The 12,770-nt window shown below is 38.8% G+C and overlaps 1 protein-coding gene across 7 annotated transcripts in view; it reads left to right on the top strand.

Annotated features, from left to right (window-relative positions):
* Positions 1 to 12,770, top strand: part of zbtb38 (zinc finger and BTB domain containing 38) — a 68,521-nt gene that overhangs the window by 40,104 nt on the left and 15,647 nt on the right. For 2 of the 7 annotated variants that reach the window (XM_052017985.1, XM_052017979.1), the window contains exons 2-3: positions 865 to 970; positions 4,671 to 4,838. The exons of 3 other annotated variants lie outside the window; for them this stretch is intronic. The gene's annotated coding sequence lies outside the window, so the exon portion shown is untranslated. Of the gene's footprint in view, positions 1 to 864; positions 971 to 4,670; positions 4,839 to 9,744; positions 9,791 to 12,770 lie in introns of those variants that run through there. 2 more of the 7 variants (XM_052017980.1, XM_052017984.1) reach the window with 2 other exon arrangements.

Here is a 12,770-nt window from a genome sequence, read left to right as displayed (position 1 = left end):
TAGCAGATTGTCTAGTATCTTTCATCAGATACTGTCTGACCTACCGAGTGTTTTTGGCACTTTCTGGTTTTATTTAATTCTTCCAGCATCTGCAGTGTCTTGACTTGCATTGGCTTATTGGGAATTTTAACTGTATTTGACAACTGCTGTGTTCAATTACTAACTGAAATGAGGGGGAAAATGTTTACACTTTATATATAAAACTCCTTTAACAATTCTTCCAGGACTTCGAAGTGTGCTTTACTGGCAAGGAAATAATTTTTGAAATCTACGATATAACATAGAAAATGCAGTACCTAATTTGCACAGAGCAAGCTCCTGCTAATAGCAATATAACGATGACCAAGAAATTTGATTATTTTTTTAAATAATGTTAATTGAGGGATTATTTTTGGCCAGGACATTGGTCATCTTCAAAATGATGTGAGGAGTTTTTTTAATGGCTACCTGGGAGGGTTCGGCCTACACGCAGTACCGTACCAGAGTGTCAGTCTATGGAGAAAATGTCCATAAAAGGTTGCCTTAAAAATGAAGTTTATCGCCACCTGCCTGATGTTTGGGGAAGCAAAGCTGGTGAACGGTGAGAATCATGAAAGCCTAAATGAAACAAGTCACTTTTTCGCAACTTTATCTACCCAAGTTTTCCAGACTTTCAACAGCTTCTTGTCAATAAGTAGGACATCAGAGGCAAATGAGCACTGTCTCAGAAAACCCAGCCAAGTTGTCAAGGTCATAACCTAGAAATAATGAGCTGGGAAAATCAGAGAGGAAACAAAACATTGCTACTTTATCTGGAGTGTTTCAGTTCCTGTGTCACTGAAGACAGAAGTTAAGGCTTCAACGTATCCTTTCTGTTTGTTTCAGAATTAAAATTCTTCACTGAGATTGAAGATTAAGGTTGTCTGAAGAACAAATACTCAAAATGATTGCTGATTAAGAGGAGAATTCTGGCACTGCATGCATCATTCAGGTTAGTTAAAAATTAAATAGGAATTTATTTGAAATCAAAATTATAACATTTTTTGACACAAGCTGGAGAAAGTGTCAAAACACACACAGAAAAGAGAGGCCAATAAACTAGAGGAAAGATGGATGGATTCTGAGAGTACAATCATTGAGATTGTACTGTACAAATTTAAATGTTTTAAGTGTTCCACTTGTATATGGGAAGTGAAATTTAAATGAGCCAAAATGCAAATGTATCTTCTGACATGTGAAACAAGTGATCCAAGAGGGAACAGATACCAAATCTGAGATTCTACCCAGCTCACACAAACTTCCCAGAAGGCAATAAGGCACAAAAAAATCTCTGCATTCTCAACTTGGGAGTTTAAAGTTCTTCTAGCTCATTAGCAGGAAGTTAAACTATTTATTATTTGTGTATCTTGATAGACCATTGCTAACTAAACATCTTGAGGAGACTGACAATGCATTAATCTTGCATGTTAGAATTCTGTTTTTATGACTTCTGTTATTCTAGAATATCCACCTTTCATTATTTAACTTTTAAATGTTCAACAACAAGATGGTTCTAATAGTCTAATTGTAGAGTTGGTAGAAAGGGAATAACACCTCATTAATAATTGTGAAGAAGGCTATAACCCCTTCACTCAGTTTGTATATATCCTAACGGGCTTGGTGGACTAAGTGCTAATGTAACTGTAACTGGTCACTGTATAGTACTTTCCTTGAGGTACACTGAGCAAGATTTGCTGGGGGGTTTTCCCACAGCGAGTATGGTCACATCAAAGGGTTGTGTTAACTCCACTCATGAGTCACACGTGGATTTATAACAGCAAGCTATATTCCATTGACTGACAAAGTTATTAAATGGTATATAATTATTCTACAGGATATAATTAAACGTCATGCAAATTGTAAACCAGACCAGTGTGGATGTGATGTGATATCATCTTCATTTTTGGGAAAAGGGCATTGCTGATGAGGCCATTGTGTATTTCCCTTGAGAAAGTGGTGCTGCACCAGCTTCTGAATGTGTACAGTATGTGAGGCGAGGATATTTCTGTTACCATCGTCTAGAGGGAAAGCTAGGAATTTGACTCGGGAGTGCCAAAGGAATACCAATATATTCACAAGTCTGAATGGTGTGTGATTTGCTGGAGAACAGGATCGTTGAAAATCTGGGACTCCAGATGTGACGGTCCCAAACTTTCCCTTTGTGGGTAATGTTTATCCCTTGAATCTTTCTTAAGTGCTCCCATTTTTCCGGGTCTGTCACTGTTTCCAAACCATTAAATAACTTATTAGTTGCCTTTGTCAAGTAAAATTGCTCTTCTCCCAATTAAGAACCTTTTCTCTTTTCTTCTTTTCCATAACTGTACCAAATCTAAGTGAGTTATGATCACAATCACAAAAATGCTCTCCCATTGTTACTCCTCCAATCTTCCTTGCCGAAAACCAAATCCAGATTTGCACCCCCTATTGTTTAGCTTCCCACATCCTGACTGGGGGGGGGGGGGGGGGGGAGGAAAAAAGTCCTGCTGAATGCTGTATAGGAGCTTTGTACCCTTTTATACCTTTTCTATGTTGATTTAATCCACTTGTCAAAAATTTGCTTACAAACTTGTGTGTTTATCTCCTTCAAACAGTTTGGAGGTCTCAATACCATGACCAACTTTTGTTTTGGTTCTTTAGTTCAATCTACATAGTGACAAAAATGATTTTTGTTTTTCTAAGTTTTCTGTTATTGTTTCTTTAATATTATTGCTCCCCATAAACTCCCTCTCTTTCCTGTCTGGAAGTCCTGTAACCAGGAATATTAAGTTGCCAGTTCTGCCATGTTTCCGTAATACCTGCAGAATACGTAACCTCCAGATTGCTCAGGGCCACAGTGTATGTATGTGTGTGTGACCTCGACCATTTGAAATTCTGATCAATAGTAATCCCAAAGATGTAAGTCAAAAAAAAAATTACGGATGCTGGAAATAAAAAGAAGTAATGGAAACACTCAGCAGGTCAGACAGTATCTGTGGAAAGAAAAATAGGGTTAACATTTTAGGTCAAAGACCCTTCATCAGAATTGATGAGTCTGACGTAGGATCTTCAATTTGAACGTTATCTCTTTCCACAGATGTAAACCCACTGATGTTGATGGTGGGAATTCGATGACTAAATTAATTCAACCTTGAAATTTCAGGTGGAGAATTCAATTTATCATCCTAGATATTCATCATTCAGTCCTTGAAAATGAGTGACTGGGATCTAGATGTCCTAGTGCATGAATTAAAAGCTAACGAGCCAGTCCAACTAGTAGTTAAGAAGACAAACAACATTTTGGCCTTCATTGCAAAGGGGTTGGAGTTTAAAAATAAAGAGGTTTTGTTGCAATTGTACAGGGTGTTGGTGAGGCCTCAGCTGGAACACTGTACAGTTTTGGTCCCTTTAACTAAAAAAAATAGTATTTTGGGGGCACAGCAAACGAGATTCACTGGACTAATTCCTGGGATGATAGGGTTCTCCTACCAAGAGAGACTAAATAGTTTGAGCCTGTATTCCTTGGTCTCAAAGAATGAGGGGAAACCTTATTCAAACATAAGATCCTATGGAGGCTTGATAATGTAGATATTGGTATGTTTTCACTAGTAGGAAAGTCTCAAACAAGGCAACATAACTACAAGATAAGGGGCTAGTAAACTTGTATAATATAAAAATTTCTTCTTGCAGAGGATGGTGAATCTCTGGAACTCCTCTGCCCTGTTGGGTGCTGGAAGCTGGATCATGAGAATTATTTAAAGTGGAGGTGGATAAATATTTGTTAGATTGAGGATTAGAGGAGTATGGAGAAATGGCACAGAAGATGAGTTGAGGCCAGCATAGATCAGCCATGATCATATTAAGTGGTGGGGCATGCTCGAAGGGTCTGATGGCTTACTCCTGCTCCTATTTTCTTGTGTTCTACAAACTCTCCTTGATCAAAACCAAATTTTTCAGAACACCAAAAATGCTAACAAAAAGATTGCTGGAATACGTGACCATTTAAATTCTCTTAAGTTATTGTAAAGATGATAATTTCCACCAGTTTTACATTGACCAGAAGTTGTGAATGTGTTATGGATTTATATGATACCTTTTGATCTATGTAATTGTTTAACAGTTCCTTGTAACACCCAATAACCAAGAGAGAATGCTATGAGTCACACTGAATTCAACTGAGATTTTGGGAGAAATATTAACAATGCAATAATTATTTAGTGTTAATTATTCATCAGAAATTAACCTGCCTATGTGGTTCTGGTTGGAAAAAGCTCAACATGTCGATTGAAAGCTGAATTCAGTAGAGGAAAAATAACTTAGTTTTACAGATTGAAATGGGGGGGAGAAAAAAAATATTGCATTGGGTTTTTGACTTTCGTGCACCTGATTAACCAAACTTGGAGAACACTTCGGAGGAAGCTAGAACATTTCAAGTGCCTGGCCTCATTAACGTGCATACCACAGGTACCAAATATTCATCATGCCTACCCTGCTTCAGTATGCAGGGACACTAGCCTACATTTTTAATGCAGAGTCCTGAGAGGCACCTGCCCAAAATAATTTCTTTTGTACTCTCCTCCTTGAGCCTCCAATCTTTACTGAGCATATTAAAATGTTAGCGTTGTAGATTATGATTTCCATAGATTAATGAGGATCCTATCTGATTCATGCCACAGGAAAAATGGCTGAAGGACAAGATTAGAGTGAGTAAGTTTATCGGTATAGGAGTAATCACAAAAACCGATTGTAAACACTCGCTGAATTTGAATGCACTGGGCAAGAAAAAAGGAGGCTGACGTCATGGGGATCCGCAAATAAAAATCTCTCTTGAGAGGATCAGTCTGGTAAGTTTGACCTGATGCACAATAACAGAACAAAGGACATTTGCTATGTAGGAATGACATGGGTTGCACTCTATTACTATATCGTTATGAACTTGCGTTATGAATTTCTAGTCATTTTCAGCTGATGGAATAGAGGTTGGGAGGTTAGATATACTCTACTAAAAGGACAATGGTTTTTGGAATAGCTTACCAGTGGAGGTGTGTCTGGAAACTTGGAACTCCTCAATATCAAATTGTATGAGTATATTGAAAAAGAAACACAGCTAGTTACAAATAGGGCAGCAAGATCATAGACAAAATGAACGTGCACTTTTCCAACCATGAGATTTTCTACATTTTTAAACTTGCTCCCTATCCTGATATGAGTAGTCAATGTTGTATTGCAGCAAGTGATTTGGTTTCCCGTTTAAAATAGAAACTGTCTGCTTGTTATTTGAAGCAGTAATGTTGCAATTATGGAGGGATTTGCAAGTTGGAACTACGGTTTGGAACTGCTTTCACTGGGGCAGACTATTTAATCTTGAAGACTTTTTGTTTTCCTTGCACCATATTTTGATATGACAGTTCTCGGCCTCCTCCACTGCCAGGAGAATTCCAAGTGCAAACTGGAGGAACAGCAGCTCATTTTCCATCTTGGAACCTTGCAGCCTAACGGCATCACATTGAATTCTCCCACTTTAGGTAATCCCCACCCCCCCCCCCCTTCCCCACAAACCGCCCACCCCCCACCATGCTTCTTTCCTTCCCTTCCTAGCCTTTTTTTTCTCTTCTTACCTTTGCCCCATCCCCCAGTGGATCTGCTCTCCCCTCCTCCCCCACACCTGCCTATCACTATCTCTTACCTGCATCTACCTATCACCACCCTGTGCTCACCCCACCTCCCCTCTTTTGTCCACCTATCACTGCCCTGTTTTTCCCTCCTGTATATTGGGCTTCCCCTTTTCCTATCTTCAGTCCTGAGGAAGGGTCCTGACCTGAAACATTTGACTGCCTGCTTTTTTTCCACGGATGCTGCCTGGGCTTCTGGGTTCCTGCATTATCATCGTGTCTTTCATCTAGATTCCAGTATCTGCAGTCCTTTGTTTCTCACCATATTTTCCCCAGTGATTTTAATAGAAAATAAATTCAACCTGCCTTAAGCGTTTTAATTGGGATGTGGGAGAAGGTGGATGAGCTTACAGGAGTGGAAAATGCAAGATGTTTATAAAAGCAGCTCTTTCCCTTTTAATAATTTTATTTGCCTTCAGTGCAAGAAGTGCAAAGCTGTTCCTGTAATGCAGAGCTCCTAGCACCACCTTGTGGGGGAAAGCTTCAAAAAAATATTTGATGATGAAATGTATTTGAATCTTCTGAGCTTCCTCATCTCATTCTACATGCAGAATTGCTTACAATATTTAAGACTTCCTTCTATACTTTAAGGGAAATGATGTCAAGTGTCTATAAAGTGAATTTTAATGAAGAGTTGCTGGATTTGAATTATGTGGTTGGCTTGAAGCCAACTTAAATAAAATTAAATGTCTGAGGATTTCTGATGGAAACCAGCTAAAGGAATTTAGAGTGGGACCACTTCATCTTGGACTTTACAATTTAAAATGCATCAACTGGGCAGCAGAATTTCTTATTATGCAAACATAATGGTAGGTTTTAAAAGTTGGTGCTCCCAACATTTGCAGTTTTCAAGGTGGGAAAGTTTATTGTGTATGGAGGCCAGCCATTAATTAATTCCAGCAAACATATGAAATGTTTTCCTTTGCTTCTTGAAATATGTCAACTGCAATACAAGAGAATTGGGAGAAAAACTCTGGGTACAAAGAAAGGGTAAAAATCCCTTTGTGTAGAGGATGGGCACTAGCACACTTTGAGGAAAGTGCCACTTGCTGTCTGTATTTACAGGGAAATCTGATCAGATATGATCTGATCAAGACTTCAGTTCTTCTCTACCCATCTCTCATCGACCCTGACGTGCATGTCTTGCTCTGTTTCCCGTTTGAATATATTGGAAGGTTTTGAAACACCTGTTTGTCAATGTCACAATTATCTTGGCAACACAGGAAGCCCAGAAGACTTGAGTGAAAACAGCTTTAAACCATGCTGCATTTTGTAAATAAACCTATTTGAAACCACTTTCAAGCAGACTATTGGCATTGACTGGCAATGCTAAGATATGAACGTTGGAAGTCTGAATAGATTCCCCAGTAACAGAAGTCAAACAAGACTGGTAACAATTTTGCATCGATACCTAAGCCAAATGACCTGTCTCATAGCTGACTTTGACACCTAGACAAACAAAGCAGTAAAGCTAATATTTAACACAATTGTCAACATTTAGTGCTAAGTCCCTGCTGCAGATATACATCTGACTGAAAGGTAATTAACAATTTACAACTATGTCATTTTGGGTAGCATTTTTAAAAATTGCCCACACTTATATGCATTTTGTTCTAATCTAGCAGTCTGGTTAAACCACTGACATGAACTTCGTTTCATGTATTCAGTGCTCAGATAATTTGTACAAAATTAAATAGTCTGAACTTTGAATTTTGCTCCTTTTATAGGATGACTGGATGGAGTAACCTTGAAATGTGCACCAAATGGTACAGATAGAGCATATTATGACTGTTACTGACAGATTTAGAAGTGTCAACAAAAACATAGATTTTAATGAGAGTTCATTTACTCTTTAAAGATATGAACTGCTAACAAAAGTGCTTGACTGAAATATCAAACAATTGAAAAGCCTGCTAAGCATCTGTCTGAAGGACTTTGGCAGCCTACATTTTTAAATAGCAAAAGAAAATATTTTCCTGGCACCATATCAATTCAGTTTTGAGGCAGCCTGGTGTAAATAGAGTCGTAGAGCATGGAAACGGGCCCTTTGGCCCAACTTGTCCATGCAGACCAAGTTGCCTAACTGAGCTAATCTCATTCACTTGCATTTGGCCCATATCCCTCTAAACCTTTCCAATACATTATAACTGTCCAAATGCCTATTAAATGTCGTAATTGTACCCACCTCTACCACTTCCTCTGGCAGCTTGTTCCATATACGCACCACCCTCTGTATTGGGGGGAGGGGGCCCCTCGGGTCCCTTTTAAATCTTTACCTTCTCACTTTAAACATATGCCCTCTAGTTTTGGACTCCGCTATCCTGGGGGAAAGATTGTGTGGCTATTCACCTTATCTATGCCCCTCATGGTTTTATAAACCTCCTATAAGTTCACCCCTCTGCCTCCTATGCTCAAAACAAAAAAAAGTCCAAGCCCATCCAGTCCCTCCTTATAATCCAAGCTTTCCAGTTCTGGTAATATCTTCAAATCGTTTTTGCAACCTTTCCAGTTTAATGACGTCCTTCCTATAGCAGGGTGACCAGAACTGGTGTGTAGGTGTATCCCTGACTCGTGCTAAAAAATAACATGATATGGCTGTGCCTACAATTTTATCAGTGATTTTTCCCATCAGTAGGGAGTCATGAGCAGAAGCAGAAATACTCCTCAAATGGGGAGGAAAATTTCTCATACTTGTCACGGCTGAGACCTTCTACGCTGTGCACCTGGCAGTCTATAATGACCTTTCTGAGAGTACTCAGGACTGAGAAAGGCCAGCTGTGCTGTTATGTCCTGGTGCTGTCAATAGTCTCTGGACTGGCTAGAAAATGGAAACCACAATCTCTAAAAGTCTTCAAAGTGAAGGTGAAATGAGATACTGTTGTTATTGGCCAACATGTGGGAAAACAATTCTCCTTTCATTAGTGGGATCTTGTCCTTTGTATAAAATGGCTATTTCACTGTATAAGCCCTTCCATTTATGTTGGACACCTTTTGGTCCAAGTTTATGAAGTTGAAATGATCATAAAGGGAAAATGACTGCTTGGAAGCTGCATTTGTTATAGGAAGGGAGGATGTGTGAACTTCAAAGCGTGTTTGAGCAGCAAAGAGTAGGTTTTGCACCAAAATAATTAGGTAGCAGAAAATATTGGAAAGTGTTAAATCCAAGGCCACAAATTTGTTGTTTTCATAGGAAACTTATAGGATGGAATTAGATTCACAGAATGTAGTTTGAAAAGTCCTTAAAAACTCTTTATAGTAAATCTAATCTTGGAATAAAATTGCAAACCTTCAGCACTATAAGTAAAGCAGCATCCTTCTCTATAGAGCTGACTTTTCTGATTGCAGGTAACATTACTAACCTAAAGAATTAACTTTCATCCTCCATCCACGTGGATTGCTTGACATACTTAGTACTTCCAGCAATGTCCTGTTTTTAATTTGATTTCCAGCATCTGTTGTATTTTGTTTCTGTAGTGAATTATTAGCCACAATTAAGTATGTGGTTCTGGTCATAACTCTGACAGGATCAGAAAATTTGAGAGGGAACTGAAAGGGACTTATTGAGTTTGGCTGAAATTGTTCTTATAACTGAGAATATTAGCCTGCCAAAAAGTGGGATTTTGAAGGGGGTCCATTGTACAAGCAGTGAGCATCTCAGCCAGTGACAGCAACTGTATTGTGTATTTACATGTTTAAATGTAATAAAAAATAGATCAACACATCCTGGTCGCTAAAATGTAACATAAAGGTGCCTTCATTGGTGATGAGGCACTGGGGACAATAGATGGAAGCTGAATGTTTGCATCAGAGAACTGGATGTGACAAATTTGAATTTAAATTGAAAAAATACACAACTACAATGCTTACCTGCAGGTGTTAAGCTTCTTCGGTTGTTCAGTTCCTTCCCATGCCTCTCAGATACCAACTCACCAACCACTCATAAATTCCAGTGGGCAGGTCAGGGTCCTGCCCCTCCCATAGGCCTGCTTTATTTGCATTTTATTTCCCATAAAATATAGATTGCTTTTTGTTTTCTTTTCATCCTGACTGGGATTTGTTGATGAATGTAAGAAATGGGGAGCAGGAGTAGGCCACATGACTCCTCGAACCAGCTGACTGATTTGGTAAGTTCAAGACTGGTCTGTTCTTGGCATCTATTTTTCTGCCTGTTTATCACAATCCTCATCTCCCCTATGGTCCAAAAAAATTTAAATATTTTCATAAGATGATCCCTTCTTCCCAGGTATCAATGCAGTGAATATTCTCTGAACTGCCTCCCAATCCTTAAGTATGCAGACCTGTACTCTGTGTATCTACATGTGTGGACGTACCGTGATCATCCTGTTCCACATTTACTCTCAATCTGTAGCAGAAGCTGAACAATTCAACGTGTATGACTCTTGCTGGGCAACTTTGAGAAGAGTTTGTAGCACAAATGATATTTCCAGTATTTCTTCCTGTGATATTTTGCACAGAACCTTCTTTGAATGAAGCCTCCATGTGTACTGATAGTGCATTACGAGCGTGCTTGGCAAGGGTCAGAGGCATTAACATCTCTGGAAAATTGCACACACCAAGTTTAGTTGTGTCACTTTTGAATGGGAATGGGTCAATATGGCTGCCTGACTGGTTGCATATTCTATTGATATACCAAAAAGATTACCATATTCATTAAATCAAACAATATTGTGGAGGTGGAAGAGAAAGTTTAAAGCCTAAAACAATATAATGATTGGGTATCCTAAAAACCTAAGAATTTGGGAAATTATGACTTACAACCATATATGGATATACTAAATTAAAGCATCATGTGTTGCTCTGCACGGGTATATGATAGCTGTTTGGGAGAGGACATGATGCAGAGGGGATGTTTCTCCTTGTGATCCTTGTGAAGTAATATTCTGAAATTATGCCCTTCATTCCAGAAGGGGCTTCCTGATGAGGGCTGTAAATTCTTGGAATACTCTACCCTAGAGAGCTGTGAAGGCTGAAACACTGAACATATTTGAGGCAGAAAAAGACACATTTTTGGTCTATCGGGAGGTTGAATGTTATTGATAGAAAGCAAAAAAAAGTGGAGTTGAAGCCAAGATCAAATAATGACATTCTAAATAAATGGAGCAGCTCCTAATACTATTGTTCTTATGAGGAGAATGGGCCAAATTGGGGCAATTCAGCTTTACTGAGTGAATTGGGTTGACTTGCAAGGGAACCACAGGCAGAACTGTATAACCAAGCATTGTAACTTTACATTATAGTTTTAACTTATTACTGAGTTTCACAGGGTTTGAATTATTGGGTGGATATCCTGATTTCAACTCCACTGCAAAGTAACAGGCTCAGAACTCTGGACACTGTCTACAGATTGGCTGAGGCAACTCAAGCTAAATTGAAAGAATGTTTTCAGCATTGTGTCATGGTCCACTTGAAAGCACCAATGTCGGAAAGGTATGATAGTATACTTGAAGGTGCTGTACTTGCAAAACAGGGTACAATGTGTACATTTGCAATAGATCTGATGCAATGAATCATGTTGAGGTTAAATTGGACAAGTTAGAACAAAATAGTTGCTTGAGACAATTGACCAATCTGTGTGGGCCTTGCCAATAATGGTTATGGCCAAGGTAAACAGCATGGTCTAACTGCGTGGAGATTGCAAAGTCACGCTATATCAAGCTATATGTGATGAATAATATCTACTTCCCACTTAAGACTTGTACACAAAGTTGGCAAGGTCACAGATATTCACAGAATTCTACCACTCCCATGTTCTATACACAACTGATCGTTGGTAAAGATGGTCTCCGGTATCTGACCATCAACACTCACAAAGAAGTCAACTCGTACAGAAAGAAACCCCTTGGAGTTGGTCGAATTGTAGATAAAATCTGGCAAGGAGTGAATCATTGCTTATGCAATCAAGATGATCTGTTGATTACCATGAGCACGTGAAGAAAATATTTTCTAGTTTAGAAGGAAGTGTTCTTGAGATTACATAAGCATAAAGTGAAGTGAAAGCAAAGCAGTTGTATGTTTTTGTAATGTGAAATATTGTATCTTGCTCTGAAGGCTGATGTCAATGGCTTACAACCAGTGAAGGATGGAGGCCATCACCAATATGCTTGTCTAAAAATACACCAGGGCTTGGGCTGTTCCTGGGGATGATGCATTATGAAAGACAGTTGCTTCCAGATCTCGCACCATTGGTCACAATATTGCATTACTCATTGTGAAATGGATAGGAACAAGGAGTGATTGAGTGTGTGTGATGAATGCATGAACAAATTAGAAAAGTTAAGCTTTTCCTGTTCATTAGGAAATTGTCAGTTGAAATTAACAAGTGCTCCATTAAGTTATTATGCAGATTCTCTAATAAGCCTTGTGATGGATAATGGGCAAAGGAAACCCATCAGTGTAGTTTTGCACTCCTTGTGAGTGTATGAAATGGAGAAGAAAACTTTTGGAGTAGTGTTTGAAGTCAAGAAATTCCATTTTTTTTTACTTGGAAAATCCTTTACCCTGATAATAAATCATAATCTGGTCCAAAACCAATGATTTCAACTATGGCAGTGTCAAAGATGCAAAGTTGGATAACCCTTCTACCACAGTGCCAGTGTACAAGTGAATATAGGAGTTTCTAGCAGAATGATATTTGCAGATGCTCTGTCACAGCTACCACATTGAGAACTCTTTTGGATGGGGAAAATGCGATCAATGCATTAAATGCAGTTGACATGGACTTTCCGCTGACTACGTCTGAAATCACAAGCGGACCCAGAAAGACCGTACTGAGAAAGGTCTGAGAACAGACATTTAAAGAATTGACAGATTTGACTAGTGTAGAGATAAAGAACTGAAACTATTTCACAGTCATTGCAATGAGTTGTCATGTGAGTGGGGGTGCATCAAGTGGGATCACAAACCAGTATTACCCATTCTTTTTAACAGCAAAGATTTTGTCCAACCTTAATGCAAGTAATATTTGGATGACAGTAATTGCAAGAAGCTTTATTTACTGGCCCCATTTTGGGCCATAAATCATTGAAAGACAAATGCAATACTTGTGAAAATCTCCTTTGCATTTATGGTCATGGACTACTGGAC

The sequence above is a fragment of the Pristis pectinata genome, chromosome 6 (assembly GCF_009764475.1).
Source record: "Pristis pectinata isolate sPriPec2 chromosome 6, sPriPec2.1.pri, whole genome shotgun sequence".
Classification (NCBI taxonomy): Eukaryota; Metazoa; Chordata; class Chondrichthyes; order Rhinopristiformes; family Pristidae; genus Pristis; species Pristis pectinata.
The sequence above is the reverse complement of the archived record's forward strand: the minus strand, read 5'-3'. Positions and strand labels throughout refer to the sequence as shown.